This window comes from Petaurus breviceps, unplaced genomic scaffold (genome assembly GCF_028583685.1).
Source record: "Petaurus breviceps papuanus isolate PSGF00001 unplaced genomic scaffold, PetGlider_PUasm1.0 178, whole genome shotgun sequence".
Lineage (NCBI taxonomy): Eukaryota > Metazoa > Chordata > Mammalia > Diprotodontia > Petauridae > Petaurus > Petaurus breviceps.
The window spans coordinates 29,740,512-29,757,819 of NW_027185777.1; the positions used below are offsets into that span (position 1 = coordinate 29,740,512).

Below are 17,308 nucleotides of genomic sequence, written 5' to 3' on the forward strand. Positions count from 1 at the left end.
TTTTTTTTGTTTACCATGAGTCAATTACATAGGATTCTTTAACAGTCAATAGAATGCTAGAAACATAGAATTACAGATTTTAGAACTGAAGATCACATTTTCCAATGCACTTATTTTACTTGTGAGAAAACTGAAGCCCAGAAAGGTCCAGAGATTTGTCCCATTTTACAGGTAAAAGCTAGCACAATCAGGATTCAAACCCAGGTCCCTTTATTTCAAATTTAGTTATCTTTCAACTATCCAACACCATAATGGGATCATGCCCCTAAATAGCATGATGCAAATTAACATTTACAAAGTATAAATTGTTTGAGCAGTAATAATGAGTTTTCTAATGGTTAAATTAAAAGTGTTCATTTAAAGAAACATCTTGCATATACACGCATGTAGTTGTAGAGTAGATATGGTGAAAAGTTTAAAAAGCACCAGTTTGAAAAAGAAAGTAGGTTTGAGTCTCAGTTCTGACATTAGTCTCTACAAAACAGTTGGGGAACGAGCATTGTTAATACTGACTTTACACTCAACACTAGTTGGGGTAGAAAATGCACAGAGTTATGACTTGGATCTCATCCTCAAGAAGTTTGAAATCCCATTAGAGAGGCATCAAGGCAGCACACAAAACAAACACACAAAATGCAATATAATTCAACATGTTGATTGAAGATGGGGAGTAAGGAAGAAGGAAGAGTCAAGAATTCAAGGTTTCAAGCCTACATGAATGGAAGAGTGGTGGTATTAGTACATTAAGAGAAGTTAGAAACAGCATAATAGAATAAAACAAACATGAGCTGAAAATCAGGTCAGCTAGTAGATGGCACAGTGGATAGACTACCAGGCATGGAGTTCTGAAGATTCATCTTCCTGAGTTCAAATCTGGTCTCAGACAGTTACTATCTGTGTGACCCTGAGCAAGTCACTTAACCGTGTTGCCTCAGTTCCCTCATCTATAAAATGAGCTGGAAAAAGAAATTTCAAGCCAGTATCTTTTCTGTGGAGTCACAGTCAGACACAATCAAAATGACTGAACAATGGACTGAAAATCAAGAGTCTGGGATGCAAATCTCAGTCATGTGCTCATGAAGAGGAGCTATGCTTTTCTATGCCTCAGTTTCCTTGTTTTAAAAATGTAAATAGGGGCGGCTAAGTGGCACAGTGAATAGAGCACTGGCCCTGGAGTCAGGAGGACTTGAGTTCTAATCTGGCCTCAGACACTTAACATGCTTACTAGCCATGTGACCTTAGTCAAGTTACTTAACCCCAACTGCCCTTCCTTCCCCTTCAAAAAGAAAAATAAATGTAAATGAAGGGATGAAAGGAAGGGAGAGAAATGAGAACTCAAATTTTTTTTTAATAATTTTTTTAAAAAATATAATTGGGAAATATTCTTAAATAAATAAAAATATATTAAGAAAAATATAAATAAAGAAGTATGGTCTATATGTCTACTAAGGCCCTTTCCAATTTCAACATGATCTATGAGCTTCCTATGAATAATCTGTGACATGTGATCATCCAACCTTAGCTTAAATACTTCCTACCGTGGGGAGCTCACTACATTGCCAGAAGCCCCATTTATCCACAAATACAATAGAAGGAGTTGAGATTTTTATATTGTCACTCCACATGGTCTCTTAGGATTACCATTTGATGAGCATATTTAATAAGCTTAACCTTTGTTCTAGATCTGTTTAAAGTAACAAAACACAAAATCCTTTTCAATCTGCTATACATACTAATTCAAAAATGTTTTCTATTAGATTATTCTAAAAGCCTATGCTTTCTTTCCTGATTAGTATTTGAAACACAGAAACAAACCAATACATTTTCTTAGTGATATTCTCCTTTCCTGCTTAACAGAATATTCTTTTATGTATATGCAAATTTAAAGTTTACTTCTTTTGCTTCCCAGACTGAGTTATAAACTCTGTAAAAGCAAGCAGAAACCAGATTTTTAATCATTGTTTTTATAAAAGGCAGCATGGCACAGCAGATAGAAAGGCAGACTCAAAACCAGGAAAACCTGGGTTCAAGTCCCGCACCTAACATATACTGACAGTGTGATCCTGGGTAAATTACTTAAACCTTTAGGCAAATTCCTGCACCTGTATATTACAGAGAAGCTGTTATCCTACATTGATAGAGGTAGAACACCCAACCTGGTGTTCCCCACATTAATAAAATCACAGGTCTCATCGCCTATCCCTAACATACCCTTTATAGTTGTTATACGTTACTAAGAACATAGGTTAAGTAAATCCTTGATGATTGATAGAGATGCTTTTTCAGTGACAAATATAAAGCAATTTGTTTTATGGTATGCAGTCTCTTATATTTGATATTGCTTTGGTACAAGAGCTTACATTTTTAAAAGATGTTGATAAAATCATGGTTCACTCATGTCTGACTCTTCATGAAACCATTTAGGGTTTTCTTGGCAAAGTTACAGGAATGATTTGCCATTTCTTCCCCTAAGTCATTTTACAGATGGAGAAACTGAGGCAAACAGGGTAAGTGATTTGCCCAGCTAGTGTTTGAGGCTGGATTTGAACTCAGTTCTTCCTGACTCCAAACCCAGAGCACTATACACTGCACCACATAGCTGCCCCATTTTGATAACTAGTTCAACATAATTGGTTTCCTTTGTAATATGTCATATATCCATGACATTTGATTAAGAACTTCTGTGATTAAAAACATCAGAATATCATGCAGCTATATCATGAAGTAAATAGAGTACCAGCCTTCTAATAAGGATGAGTTTAATTCAAATCCTGCCTCAGATACTTACTAGCTATCTCTATGACCCTAGGAAAGCCACTTAATGTCTATGAGTCTCAGTTTCCTCATCTATAAAATGAAAAGATTGGGTTTGATGGCCTCTAAAGTTCCCTTCATATTTAAACTCAAGATTCTGTGATTTTCACATGGCAAAGCATATTCCCATGAAATAGAGGTTGCAGAGACAAGCAAATGCTACTCTAAAACCCCAGCCCTGGAAAAGTATAGGTTAATCCCAGAGGCAGATCACTGGGCAAGTCAAACATTTATACTCTCCAGGAGGCCGGCCCTATTAGGTTTGGCCTTGGGTAGTCATGTGTAAGGCACAAGATACAGAGAACAAGCTAGGCAGAGTTAAACCATCCTTCATTAAATTTGAGGCAGAGGGTGGAGGCCAGAGAAAAGAAAGCAACTAAACCTGTGTTTCCATAACTCCAGCTAATCCTGTTGGGTGAATTCAAGTCTTGGAGTCTCTTAAGCTGGCAACTTTCATTTGCTATAAATTCTCTCTGTCAGATTGCAGTTACATAAGAAGCCTCTCAAAGGTCCCTGAAACCCAGACATCCAAGCAGAAAAGTATATTTACCCACAATATGTATTTCTTTTTAGAAAAAAAAAACAATATGGAAAGAGATGTTCTAAAGTATAATTAACAAAAAAATCCAATCCACCTTCTTCATGTAAAGCACTTTTCTATGCTATTTTAGGATCTCTGAGAAAATGGAATTATGTCAAAATACTCAGCAAAGCAATGTTTTTTTTTTCTCCAAGTCCAAGAAGTACCCACTCATCTGCTAAGGATCCCAGCAAAGGGTCATCTTCCAAAGGTCCTTCTACAGGAATTTCACTTCATATTTATTGCTCTCCCTTAAGAGGACACTTAGCCAAAGCATATCCCATTTAAAAGAGTTTCATTCATAGTCAATTCCTCAAATACTAATTAGGCAGCCACCATATGCAAGGCAAAATGCATATTTGTATTTTAATGTCTGACACTCACAGAGCTGACAATGATTTTCTGAGTCTCTCCCACCCCCAGCTGACTTTTTCACATCATCTTCCCCCACAGCCAAGTCGAACACTCCCATCCTCTCTTACAACCAACCTTCATGCAATAATGCTAGTAACTCACCCTTCAGGTTTGCAAAGTACTTGCGTCACCAGAACCCTGTGAGTTACATAGTGCAAGTATCACAATCCCCATTTTAAAGAAATGGAAACTGAGGGTCCAAGAGGTTGAGTGGCTTATGGGATTGATTATAAGGTCATAGCTCCAAAGCTGTAGGGAGCTTAGAGGTTATTTAGTCCAACCCACTCATTTGACAAATAAAGGATCTGAGACCTACAGAGGTAAGATGACTCACCAAAAGTTACACAGATAAGAGGTGGCAGACCCGGCAATTAAACTGATCTGCTGTCTCCAAGGTCAGTATCATAACTTCGGTAACTCTTTGAACCAAGGTCTCTGGACTCCAAGAGCAACAACGCCACACACATGCATACACTCACACACACACACACACACACACCACACAGCATGTACAACATACATATATACACACCACACATAAAAACACATACCACATACATACACACACATCACACACACCCACTCACCCCACATATACACACACACCCCACACACCCAGTCACATACCCCATGTACACACCCATACACATCACACACACACACACACACACACACACACACACACCATCCTTGCTAGTGATTTTGCTAAAAGTAGCTGTAATGATTCATTCAGCCTTGTTCCTAAAAGCAGCACCAACAGTGATGAAACCCAGGGGAAAATAATAGCCTTCCTTCTCTACTATCCTCATTCCAGACAATAGCAAAGAGGTTTAGGGATGGGGGGGCAGGGAAAGGCAGGAGGGAATCAGCTCTGCTCAGCCTCAATCCCACACACATACCCACATAATTGTATATACATAGATAAGATAGCTATAGATATAAATATACACATATATGTGAGTTCTTTATTTTTTTTAATTTCCCCAAGATGAAATTATTTTTAAGCATGCTTCACTGTAGAGAAATCAACATTCTCTTGCATTATTTTGCTCATCTAGGATGACAGAAATTATATCACCCATGAAATGTGGGATCTTCAAATTCTCATCCTTGGTTCACAAAAGGAAATCTTCTCAAAAGGGATTTTCTATAAAAACAAGTTATTTCTAGTCCCTGTGTCTGTCTATCTGCCTGACTCTGTCTGTCTGTCTGTCTCTCTCTCACTTACTCTCTATCTCCCTGTCTGTCTCTGTCTCTATCTCTGTCTATTTGTCTCTGTCTGTCTGTCTCTCATGCACGATCAGACTAGGTAGGAAGAACACATTGCAGCATTAGGGGGATGTCTACCAGACTGCCAGATATTGGCATCTATATGATCAGAAATAAACACAGAAGTCACAAGTTAGCATACCAGTCAAGTATCCTAAGTCAGCTTGGGCACAACTATTCATTTCCCTGATGGTTATGACAGGTATTGATGAGGTAATGCCAGTGAATTGTGGATATGCAAAGAAACAACTTCAACTAGGAGATAAGGAATAAGGTTAGGGGAAAGCACCCTAATGGTGTTGTGGAATTACAAAGTCCTCAGTATTTACTCTTTTTGCAGATAAGCTGGGGGTGTCAACGTGGAATGGATGTTGGTTAAAGGTAGAAGCCACAGTAGCTTTTCAATTTTTCAAATATCCTTGCTAACAAGAATGCAGCTTGACTAGCCAGTTTTCTAACTGTGTTCAGGTCCAAATAAGCTTTAACTCTTCAACCTTGTCATCCACCTTGTAGTGCAGTAAAAATGGACTATGAATCACAGCTCCAAGGCCTTGGGAACAGTCCATATTTTTCAAAATCAATCATTCAAGCAATGAACCAAGATGTATTTATTAAATGCTTTTTCTCAGATAGTGGGGATAGTAAAATAAAAAAAGACAATTCCTACCATCAAGGAGCTTATATTCTATAGAGAGACATAAGGCAAAGATTCTTAATCTGCCACCTGTGAACTTTTAAAAAATATTAAAATAATTTTGTTATTATAATTGGTTTATTTCATAATCTTACATATTATACTCTATGGATTGAAAAACATTCTGAGAAAGGGACCTTTGGCTATGGTAGTCTGGATTGCAAAAGGGGTCAGTGATACAGAAAGAGATTAATATGAAATGAACATGAATATACTAGGTAAAGGGTAGATTGGGGTTGTCAGGGAGAGGGGAGGCAGTAACAGCAATAGAAATCCAGTGAGCCTTCATACAGATGACACCTGTGAAGATTTTTAAAGGAAACAAGGTATTCTGTAAGGCAGAAGTAAAAACAGAATGCATTCCAGGCATAGAAAACAGCCAGAGCACACAGGACATGTAGTGTCATGTGGGAGGAATGGTAAAAAGACCCATTTGGTGGGGCCATAATGTATGAGAAATGAAGTAATACATAATGAGGTTAGAAAGATAGGTTGGGGTCAATTTGTGAAGGGCTGTAAAAGCCAAAGGAATTTATTTATGTCAAAACATTACCAATAAAAAGGGTCAGGAACGTGACAATCTTGAGGTCTCAAGATATTTCAAATATTTCAAGGAAGAGAGCAAAGGCAGGTGGGGAGAGGGGCAGAACAACTGAGTATTTGAAAATTGCTTCTTCCTCAAGTTGAATCAGTGGCTTAAAATGTATATGGGTGGGGAAGCTGCTGCCTCCAGATCACATGGGACCCTCTAGGTCCTCAAGTGTGACCCTTTGAATAAATCCAAACTCCACGAACAAATCCCCTTAATATAGAATGTTCACATCTAAGTTTCTCACATCTCTTCTGAATTTCTTATCTTAGTGGTTGAAAATTCAAACCTCCCTCCAACCTCAGAAATGACAATAGGCTCTTGCTACTAATGGCAATGCCCACTTTAAAATGTTTCCTGAGTGACGTTATTAATGTTCCTTTTTCATCTCAAAAAAGAAAAAACTTAGCCCACCTTCAAATATGGATATTTTTTTTAGTAGATTCTTTGTACAAACTGCAGACTGTAGATTCGGCTCTGTCCCTGAGCCTAACATAGAATCATAAATCTAGAGACAGAAGGGAATTTAGAGGTCATGTGATCCAGCTCTCTAATTTTACAAATGGGGAAACTGAGGCCCAAGAAGTCAAGTGTATTTCCCAAAATCAAAACTGTAAGAAACATTAGGAGTCAGATTTGAACTCAGGTCTACCGATCGCAGAACCAGTTTTTCTTTCCATTGTACCAATGTTCTTTCCCCTGTACTACCCTGTTAGGAAGAAGGAAGGAAGGAGATAATGTGCCAGTCACTGTGGAATATTCACTTTAGGAATATTAGCTTACTTGGTGCCCGCAATAACTGTGGGAATTAGGTGCTAATATCTCACCCATTTTACAGTTTGGGGAACTGAGGCAGATAGAATTTAGATGATTTGCTTAGGATGACACAACTAGCAAGTAGCCGAGGTGGATATGAACTCAGGGGTCCCTGACCTTATAGCCAGTGCCTCTCTATCAACCACGCTACCTGGCTGCATCCAAGACACATAGAAGAGTGTTCCTTTGAAACAGACACTGGGGATACCTTTAGTCCCATTAATGGCAAAGGGAAAAATGCATCAGAGCCTTGGTCTATGCTTTTCATGAGCCTGGAGGCCACAGCTTCAATAAGAGGCTTACTAATATATCCAAAAGCTATATTTATCATTTTTCCTTCAAAAAGCATAAAGGTAAGAATGGGCTATTATTCTTTTTCCCCCATGTAAGGAAGTCAGCTTAAACAACATGATTAGGATCTTACAATTATTCAGTCTAATTTAATTAAGCAAACATTCCTTAATATGCTATGTTAATATGTTTAATATGCAAATTTAAAGACTTGCCCTATCTTAGTGAACAGGTCACGGGCTTGGTGTTAGAAAGACATGAGTTCAAGGGCTTCCTCTAACACACACTGGCTCTGTGACCATGGGAACGTCTCAGAACACCAAGTAGTTCTCTACAATTATACATTATAAACAAATTGCTGGCCTGCCTGGGCAGAGGAAATCTTCCCCAAAGATGAAATCATAAAAAACAAAACAAACAAAAAGTCTGCAAAAAGTATAAGGGGAGAAGCAAAATAAATAGTAAGGATATAATGACTGTTCTACAAAACTCTTCTTACTTCGAGGAACATTCTTGTGCCTGTAAGTTACATGTACAGGTAAGTATAATATAAAGTAGAAAATGAAAAAAGTAGAGGAGAGACTGTGGATTGTTATAGGATTAACTGAGGAAGGAAGTTAATTTAATAATACCAGAACATTTAAAGTAGATCAATGATTCTCAAACATCTCAGGACCACTTTACACTATTAAAAAATTTTGAGGACCCCAAAGAGCTTCCACTTATTCTTGTGTTATATCTATAGATATTTACCATATTAGAAATGAAAACGTCAGTACTCTTGTGAAAATAGTTTTGGCCTCATGGACCCCCTGAAAGAGTCTTGGGGATTCCCTGGACCATACTTTTATAACCTATGGAATAGAGTCTCAACTCCATAGAAGAAAGGAAATTAGGTGAATTAGTATTAGGTGGTATGGTGACATCAATCAATAAAGATTTATTAAGTACTTACTGTGTTCTAGCAATTATAATAGAATACAGGATGCAAGTCACTTGAGTTTAAATTCTGTTAATTCTGTGTCATCCTGGGCAAGTCACATTAGTCCCTCTCAGTCTCAGCTTCCTCATCTATAAAATGGGTACAATAATAGCACTCATCTTACAGAGTAGTTATAAGCATAAAATGAAAAAGCATGTGTAAAATGTTTGGTCAATTTTAATATACTTGCTAAATATCAACTATTATTATGATTTCTCATGTCTCTGGTTCCTAGATTGAGAGATGGGACTTGAGAGGTCATCTAGTTCAATCCACAGCTCCCTGTTTCACAAAAGAGGAAACTGAAGCACAGAGAAGCTAGCGGCTAGAAATTGGAAGAGACAAAACTCAAGCTCAGGTCTTTTGACTCTAGTTACAGATTTTTCAAAAGTGAAACTGGCCTTGAAAATTGTCTCACTGGTATAAACGTTTCTCTATTGGCCTATGTATGCCACATGAGATTAACGTTTTTGTTTGGCACCTGCCAGACTGTGGTATGTTTGCACTTCAGATAAAGAGTCAGATTTGTGTTCAGCTCCAAAACTACCAAATTCCATTTCACCTTCTGGGGAATGCTTCAGAATCAAGGGCTATCTTCTCTTTCTAAAGCCTGTGCCTTGAAAAAATGATCTTCCCAGGCAGGTAGGCCCACCTAAGTCTCCCTGGTTTTTTCTGTTTTCAGCTTCTTCCGCAGGCCTAGAATGGTTTAGGAGTTCGAAAAAGCCCCATTCGAATGGACTGTGCAGAGAAGCCATGGTCGGCACTGCCCAGCTTGTTGAATCATGACTTTCTCCGCCTCAGTGTTCTGGCAGTTTGATGCCAAGGTGCATGTATGATCAGGCAAAGAATGCAATAAATTACCCAGTGACACAAGGAAACTATGGGGAGGGGGCAGAAAGATAGAGATGGAGATGAAGAATAAAGACAAATATTTTCTGTACAAGTACACACAGTGCCATGGGGAAGAAATCTTTTCAAAGCAAAGGCAGCCTTACCATAAATTTTTTGATGTGGGAAAAATTAGGAACAAGTTGGGGTTTGAGAGTTCAAGGCTGAAATGAAAGAGTTTGAACTTGATTTCTGGGGGAACTTGGGAAATTCTGTCCCTTTTCAAGAGACAAAAACTTTCGTTTAAATTCTTTTTACAAAGATGGGAAAACTATGATATCCAAACACCTGGACTGATGCCTTCTTTGGAATCAAACAGGTATTTGCTTATAATCATCAACTTATTGGTAATACATATATCAAAGGAGAAGCTCTGGTCTGTAACTGGTTTTCCTTCCATTTGTTTGTTCAGTTTTCCCCAAAGTTTCTGAAGAATTGGGTATGTATATGTTTCCTTTCATAGGTCTCATGGGTTTCCATAGTCCTAGTTCTCTCCAGAACCAAAGGACCTACAGTTCTACAAAATGCCCATTCTTCTAGGTATTGTTTTCCATAATAAACAGAGGGAATGAACAAAACACCAGGGAAAAATCTATTGTTAGAACTTTGTTCTGATCATTGGAAACACACACACACACACACACACACACACGTTTCCAAACCAATTTTAGCCTCTTACTGGGTAAAATTGTGAAGAAATTTGAATTCCCCTTTGCTATTCATCTGGAAAAGAGACTGTAAGCAGAAAAGAAAAGCCCTGTTTTCTGTTCCTGAATTTCTTAACTTATTTACCTGTAGTAGGAGGGGAGGGGAGGATAAAAAATAATTTTGAACGGCCCAAAGGTATTGTTATGCTATGGGAAAAAACATTAAACTGTATGGTTTTTAAAGAATCACAGATATACAAATGCTCATTATCTTTACTGCAGGCTACATTTTCCCTTGGAGAGAATTAATTTTTTTCATAGAAGCAAATTAATTTTCTCATATGAGCTCTTCTATTATTACCAGGTTGTTGGTCTGTGTCTGCAAAATGCTAAAGAGGCCCTATAGCATGTCATGTTTTTCCAATCAATGAATGAAGGGAGGAAGATATAGAACTTATAGGCAATTGGTAACATGCCCAAATATAGAGAATAACTTCCGTTCACTAATGGAAAGGAAATGCTAGTTCTAGTTGCACCAGAAAGCTAAAGCAAATGATGTTTTGGGCTACAGGGTAGGGGCAGATGATGAAGAATGATGAAGGAAAAATCAAGTAAATAGCACCAAAGTTGAAACTCAGTGGTATCTAAAGTGTATTTAAAATTTTTTGGCTAATGACGAATAATGGGCTAACATCAATCAATTATAGGCAAATTATTATACACTCCAAAGAAGAAAGGAAACAAATATTTATTAAGTGTGTACTAGGTGATAGGCACTATACTAAGTATTTTACAAATATCTTATTTCATACACATACCAAGCCGACAAAGTGCGGACTTCTATGATCCCCATTTTATATCTAAGGAAACTGAGGCAGACAAAGGTTAAATGACTTGCTCAGGATCATACAACTAGTAAGTGACTGAAGCTGTATTTCAATACAGGTCTTTCTGACTCCAGGAAGGACCAACTGGAATTACCAAATAACAAAATATATTGTAGTATATCTGAGATATATATATATATATATATATATATATATATATGAGTATTACACATTAATTAAAATAGGATAATCCTGAAATAAGTGGATTTTAGAGTAGTCAATGGATGACTAGATGGAGCAGTGGACAGAGCCAGGCCTGGAGTCAAGAGGATTTATTTTTCTGAATTCAAATCTGGCCTCAGACACTTGTTAACTGTATGACCCTGGGCAAGTCACTTAATAGCCCTGTTTGCCTCAGTTTTCTCATCTGAAAATGAGCTGGAGTAGGAAATGGCAGTCCCTCCAATCTCTTTGCCAAGAAAACATAAAATGGGGCCACAAAGAGTTGGTCACAATTGAAATGACTGAACAATAAGGCCCGTTAATTCAAAACTAATTTCAAAGGAGGCTTACAAGATATAAATGTACATTATTATATTAAATTAATTATATATTATATTAATTATTTTATTAATAATTAATATAATTATTAATATTGTATTAATTAAGTTATATTAAATACATTATTGCCTTAGTTTATAGGGAAAGAGGCTTTCAAGATGAGATGAAAGATGTTTATATATCCCATGAAGAAGTGCATGCTTTTTCTTTCAGAGATGAAAATAACTACCATGTTACTTACAAGACTTTACAAAATCTTTCGCATTCATTGAACTTCACAAAAACCCTATCTGTTGTAGGTACCAAGGGCTATTATCACCATTTTACAAATGAGGAAGTTGAGATTGAAAGTTTGTTCATGATCACAGTTAAGAAGTGTCAAAGGTGGTATTTGCACTTGGGTCTCCTTGACTCTTGAGTCAAGCACACCATCCATAATACAATTCTTTCTCCACAGAATTCTGAAATCTGAACCAGACCTGAAAGGAATTATCTAAACTCAGTGTTGGTCTTCAGAGTACCAGACTCACAGGATTTTCCTACTATAGATATTTATTCTATTTTCTGCCCTTGGAATACTTTAAAAGGGTAGAAGGGGACATTTTGACCTGGGAATTTCAATTTCATCTGAAATGAAACCTCTGTTCTTTTGCTCAAAGCACATCCAAAGAACCTCATTTGCAGACAGGGGCCACAGCTCATGGTTATCATCTTGCACTGAACCATAAACTAAGCAGGGTTAGTCATTAAGTAAATGAGACGCCACACCAAGTATTGTTTATGTCTGATCACCATCTCATTTTAAGTGAATTCTTAGAGTGAATTGAAATGGAAGAATTTTTTTTTAATTTAGATGTGCAACCTTTTTATGGAAACAAAACCAAAAAAGATGTTCTTTATGCAATTATAAAGTAATCCATAAATAAAACTCTCCTAAGACACAGAAATTGTGTCTGGGTAGCAATTGTTAGAGCAGAATGAGGAAAAATTATCTTCTCTGTCCCTTAAGAACCAACAGTTGCTTATTCTTTATGCTTATGTATTGATAAATTGTCTTTATTATATAGAAGGGTAATAAAGTGCTAACAGAAATGAACAAGTCCCACTACCCATTCCCTTCAGGTCATCTGAATAAAGGACAATTTTTATTTCTAGAAACAATTTCCCTTTTATATACATTACTTGACTTTCTTTAATAGCATAAGAAGGAGAGTTCTTTGGGCATCATTTGTATTATCAGTCAAGGCCATAGAATGTCTCAATAGGCTTTGGCAATCTTTTTAAAAGTGTGCCAAGTGAAAGACACTGTTCTTTTGGACTTCCTATGGGGAAGTAATATTAACAACTTCTATAGACGTGAGCAAGAAAGGAGTGATGTGCATAGAACGCTCAGAAGTATAAAACCTGCAGTGGGCAGTGACAATTACTATTGTGGAAAGGAGGCTAGGAAATGACAACTGACCTGTCATTGAAAATCTGTCTTCTTACCTACCATGTACCCAGTATGTGTTGCTGTGCTGGCCGGTGCTGGGACAAAAGAAAGATAAATAAAATGCTGCCTTAATTGAACCTCTAGCAGATTACATACACATTCTTTACTTCATCTTTCACCACAGTCTTTTCCTGTGCAACTGAAACTTTGTTCTCCTTCATGTCAGTAGGTACCGATTAGAACGTATACATCTTCTCATCCTGTGAAAGAAGCATGGTATAAAAGAGAGGATACTAGATTTGGAGTTAGGATGACCTGGGTTGAAATCCTGCTTCTGACAGTAGCTGTGGAATTGGGGGAAGCCACAACTTTGCTGAATCTAAATTTCCTTGTCTATAACATGGAAATGATCATGCCTTTTACAACTGACTCATGGTGTTGTTGGGATCAAATTGTCAAAAACATGTAAAATGCTTTGCAAACCTTGGAGCTGTGTAGCATAATGGAAAGAGTGCTTTATTTGTAGTCAGGGGGCTCAGGTTGGAATAATAATAATAGCCAGCAGCATCCTGGGTCTGCCCCTTTCTGAGATGTCTGACCTTGAGGAAATTGACTGACAAGGTCTCTGTGACTCAGTTTCCACTTCTTAAAACAAGAGGATTGGACTATATATCCTCTAAGTTCTCTAAATCTAAGATTCTGAAATGTTTAACATCTGGTCTTAGATATAGAAGAATCAACCTGAGTCTACTAGAAGGTAAGTTATTTGTATTTATCAAAAAACATTAAAAATGGAAGAAACATAAATGTCCCATAATTTGGAGAGTGGTTGAATAGATAGTTGTATACCAATATAATGGAATACTAAGTATAATGCAAAGAACACAAGTAAGTGGAGTAATATGAAGAAATCTGGAAAGGGGTTTCTGAAGTAAAACAAAGTTTAAAAAAAGTAGAGGCATAAGCAAAAGATTAGAGCATATGCCATCTGTTTATAACATATAAAAAGAAAAGAAAAGGAAGGGAAAGAAATGGCCAAAGAATTATAATGAAAATAACAGTGATTGAAAAGTTTTCATTTGACTTTATACATTAAAATGAAGTCATTTAAATGTAGGTAGTGTCTAAGCAAGTTTAATTAGACTTTTTGTCATTTGGTTTCCTCTGACTCATCCTGACCCCATTAGGGGTTTTCTTGGCAAAGATAGTATAGTCATTTGTCATTTCCTTTTCCACATCATTTTACAGATGAGGAAACTGAGGAAAACAGCATTAAATTAGTTGCCCAAGGTCATACAGATAATAAATAGCTGAGGCTGGATTTAAACTCATGAAGACAAGTCTTCCTGATTCCAAGCCCAGTGCTCTATCCATTGCACCACCTAATTAATTGGGTGCCCAATTAATTAGAGTTACTTATAGTTTACTTATATTTAGCTGCCTAGATACTGGAAAGATTAGCAGGACCATCCTCTTGAAGCTCTGCTCTTTCATATGTGTGAAATTTAAAACACAGGCTTAAGGTTCTCCAAGACTACTGTTTCAGAGTTCAGTCTTTGTTGGGTACTATACCAAGGTAGAACTATGCTTAACATTGTGGACAAGAGACTGTGTGTGCATCTGTTCTGTCAGGACTGTCCTTGCTAAATGTGGAGAGTATCATCACTAACATATTGGCCACTGTAATTCATGAAGAACTATTTGTGAAGGTGTGGAGGGAATGTGATTTAGGTTGGTTCAGGAAATAGCCACACAGAAGGAATCATGGCTCTTTCAAAGTATCAAAATATAGGCGTAGGATAGGATGCTTTCTGTGGATCACTCAAATGTGTAAGCCAAGTCGATCCTGTTCCAATGGATATTCATAGGAGAATTTGTAATAAAATTTTAATAGCTTGATATTAATTGTATTAATAGTTTGATCATATAATAATGACAATAATTTATAAAATGAAAATAAGCATAGTTAATGTAGAGCTTGTAGTCAGAAAGACTAGGCCTCTGATTCACATTAGCTGTGTGTAACCCTGAGTAAATCACTTTACATCTTACTGCCTACAACGATTAATTGCAGAACCATTCCAGTTCTCTTTTCTAATTAGAAGTTCTCTGTAATAGTGAAATTACAAATATGAATGACCAAAAATTTATAAAAAATAAAGTCTGGAAAATTCCAATCAAAATCTCTGTTTTAACCTGTCCCAGTTATTAAATCAGTTGAAATAACTTTCAATTGCATGAAGCTATACACCATCAAATTTCATCTTTCATTCTCCATTTGCTTATTTATGACAGCAAGGATTTCAAAGGAATCGAGATGTCATCACTGTTTCCTTTATAAAAAGTGATTACTCATGTGAAGGGGGAAAAAAGAACCCTAATATTTTCAAAATGCTATATGCCTTGAAATAACAGGCAACAAATTCATTAGTAGATTAAATTCCACATCATAACTGTGAATCACACGCGTGATATCTTGAACACTCTGGCCAATTATGAAATCTGTTCCCTTTTCGATTCACTTTAATTATTCTCCAAGTAGCAGAAGCCACATCTAATCAATTAACACATTAAACAATAAATAAAATGAAGAATACAAAAATGAATATTAAGCATTACCAAAATTAACCCATCATCACTGGGATGAATCAACAAGACAGTGGATGAGCCTTCTTTGGGCATTTTTACGAAAATAATGAACCAATTTCTTTATTGAAAGAAAGGTGTCAGCACAGTCATATTCAAATATGACCAAGAGTGTTTAAAGACCTCCTACCAAGGTAGGAAGGCCAAGAATACCCTGCAATCTAAAGTAGAAGAAGTCAGTCAGTCAATAAGCATTTATTAAGGTTTGTCCTAAGACAAACACAAGTTAGATAAATATGGAACAGAAAATGAAAAACACGAGTTTCAGAATGATTTAAACACTAAACACTACAAATTTATGACCAGCTGGAGAGAGATTCTTATCTTATGATGGTGTCAAAGTCAAATAGAAATAGGGGGTCATTAATCCATAATAAGGATCCCTGTGGGCCACATACTGACTTGGAAAACAACAAATATTTACATTATTTCTTTTCTTATTAATATATATACCAAGGCATTAAAATTGGATAGGAACCACATTTTAATCTGGTTTGGGTTGCACTTGGGAATGTAATGAGCTACAAACAGCTCAAAGGCCACTTGTTTGACACCTCTGACATGCCATCTGAGGACCAATCTAACATGCATTGGATGTGCTTGTCACCAGAAGCTTGACCAGCAACGAGGGGAGTTTTGACCATAGCAATTCATAAAGAACACACCTCTCTTAAAACCCCTTTGCCATTTTTCATTTTCTTTTATTAACTCTACGAATCTGGTAGGTGTGAAATAGAATCTTAGCATTTCTTTAATATTTATTTCACTTATTATTAGAGATTTGGGCCACTTTTATCATAGGATTGTTGATAGCTTAGATTTCTTCACTGCAAACAACCTGTTTATATCTTTTGACTCTTTGTGAACTGAGGCATGACATCATTTGAATCAGTTTCTTCTATATTCTAAAGATTAGACTTTGATCAGAGAAATTTACTACAAAGAATTTTCTTTTCTTTATTGTCTCCCTTCTCATTTTAGCTCCACTGGTTTTGTTTGTGCAAAATCTTTTAAAATATTCAAATTAAAAAAAAATATTAAAAAAATCTGTAATGTTCTCTAGTCATTGTTTGGCCATGAGCTCTTCCTGTATTTTAAGATCTGAGCATTTCTAACTTGTTCCTCTAATTTGTTTATGATGTGACTGTCATCTTTTCATTTGAGCTGATCTTTGTGCATAAGGTATTGGTCTTCATCTAATTTCTACCAGTCTGTTTTCCAGTTTTCCCCATAGCTTTATTTTTCCCCAAATAGTGATTCATCATCACTCTAGTATCTAGAGCCTTTGATTTTATTGGATACTAGGGTTCCACTGCAATTCTCTTCCTGACTTCCTCAATGTCAGAACCATACCTTCTCTACTATCAGCCCATTCTGGAACTTTCCGCCATGTCTAGGGCCTCCTTGACCTGGAACAACATACACCACCCCAGGTACATTCACCATGGAATATCCCTCTGTAAGGCCTACCCACCCCTTTCTCCCATTGGTGAACTTCTCCTCCAGGCTTCTTTCTTTTGCGAAGGGTCTAAGGCCTGATTCTGAATTCCTCTGGACCTCAAAACCATGCCCTGTCATGGAGTTCCTTCATTCCCTACCTCCACCCTTTTCAAATCTTCTTATGTATTCACTTCCCCTCATTAGAATATAAGCTTCTGGAGGACAGGGACTATCTTTCTTTTTGCTTCTATTTGTATCCTGAGTGCCTAACACAGCACCTAGCATGTAGTAAGCACTTAATAAATCCTTGTTGCCTTTTTTCTTTCCTTCTTCCTTCCCTCACTCATTCACTGCTTTTTTCTTTCTTTCTTCTTCCTTCCTTCCTTCCTTCCTTCCTTCCTTCCTTCCTTCCTTCCTT

At 36.8% G+C, this 17,308-nt stretch overlaps 1 long non-coding RNA gene across 1 annotated transcript in view; it reads right to left on the reverse strand.

Moving 5' to 3' along the window:
- LOC138159798 (uncharacterized) overlaps window positions 1-4,493 on the reverse strand; it is a 114,286-nt gene extending 109,793 nt beyond the window's left edge. Inside the window, exon 1 of the long non-coding RNA XR_011167985.1 lies at window positions 4,143-4,493. This is a non-coding gene — a long non-coding RNA (uncharacterized lncRNA). The remainder of the gene's footprint in view (window positions 1-4,142) is intronic.
- Between the last annotated feature and the right edge of the window lie 12,815 nt (window positions 4,494-17,308).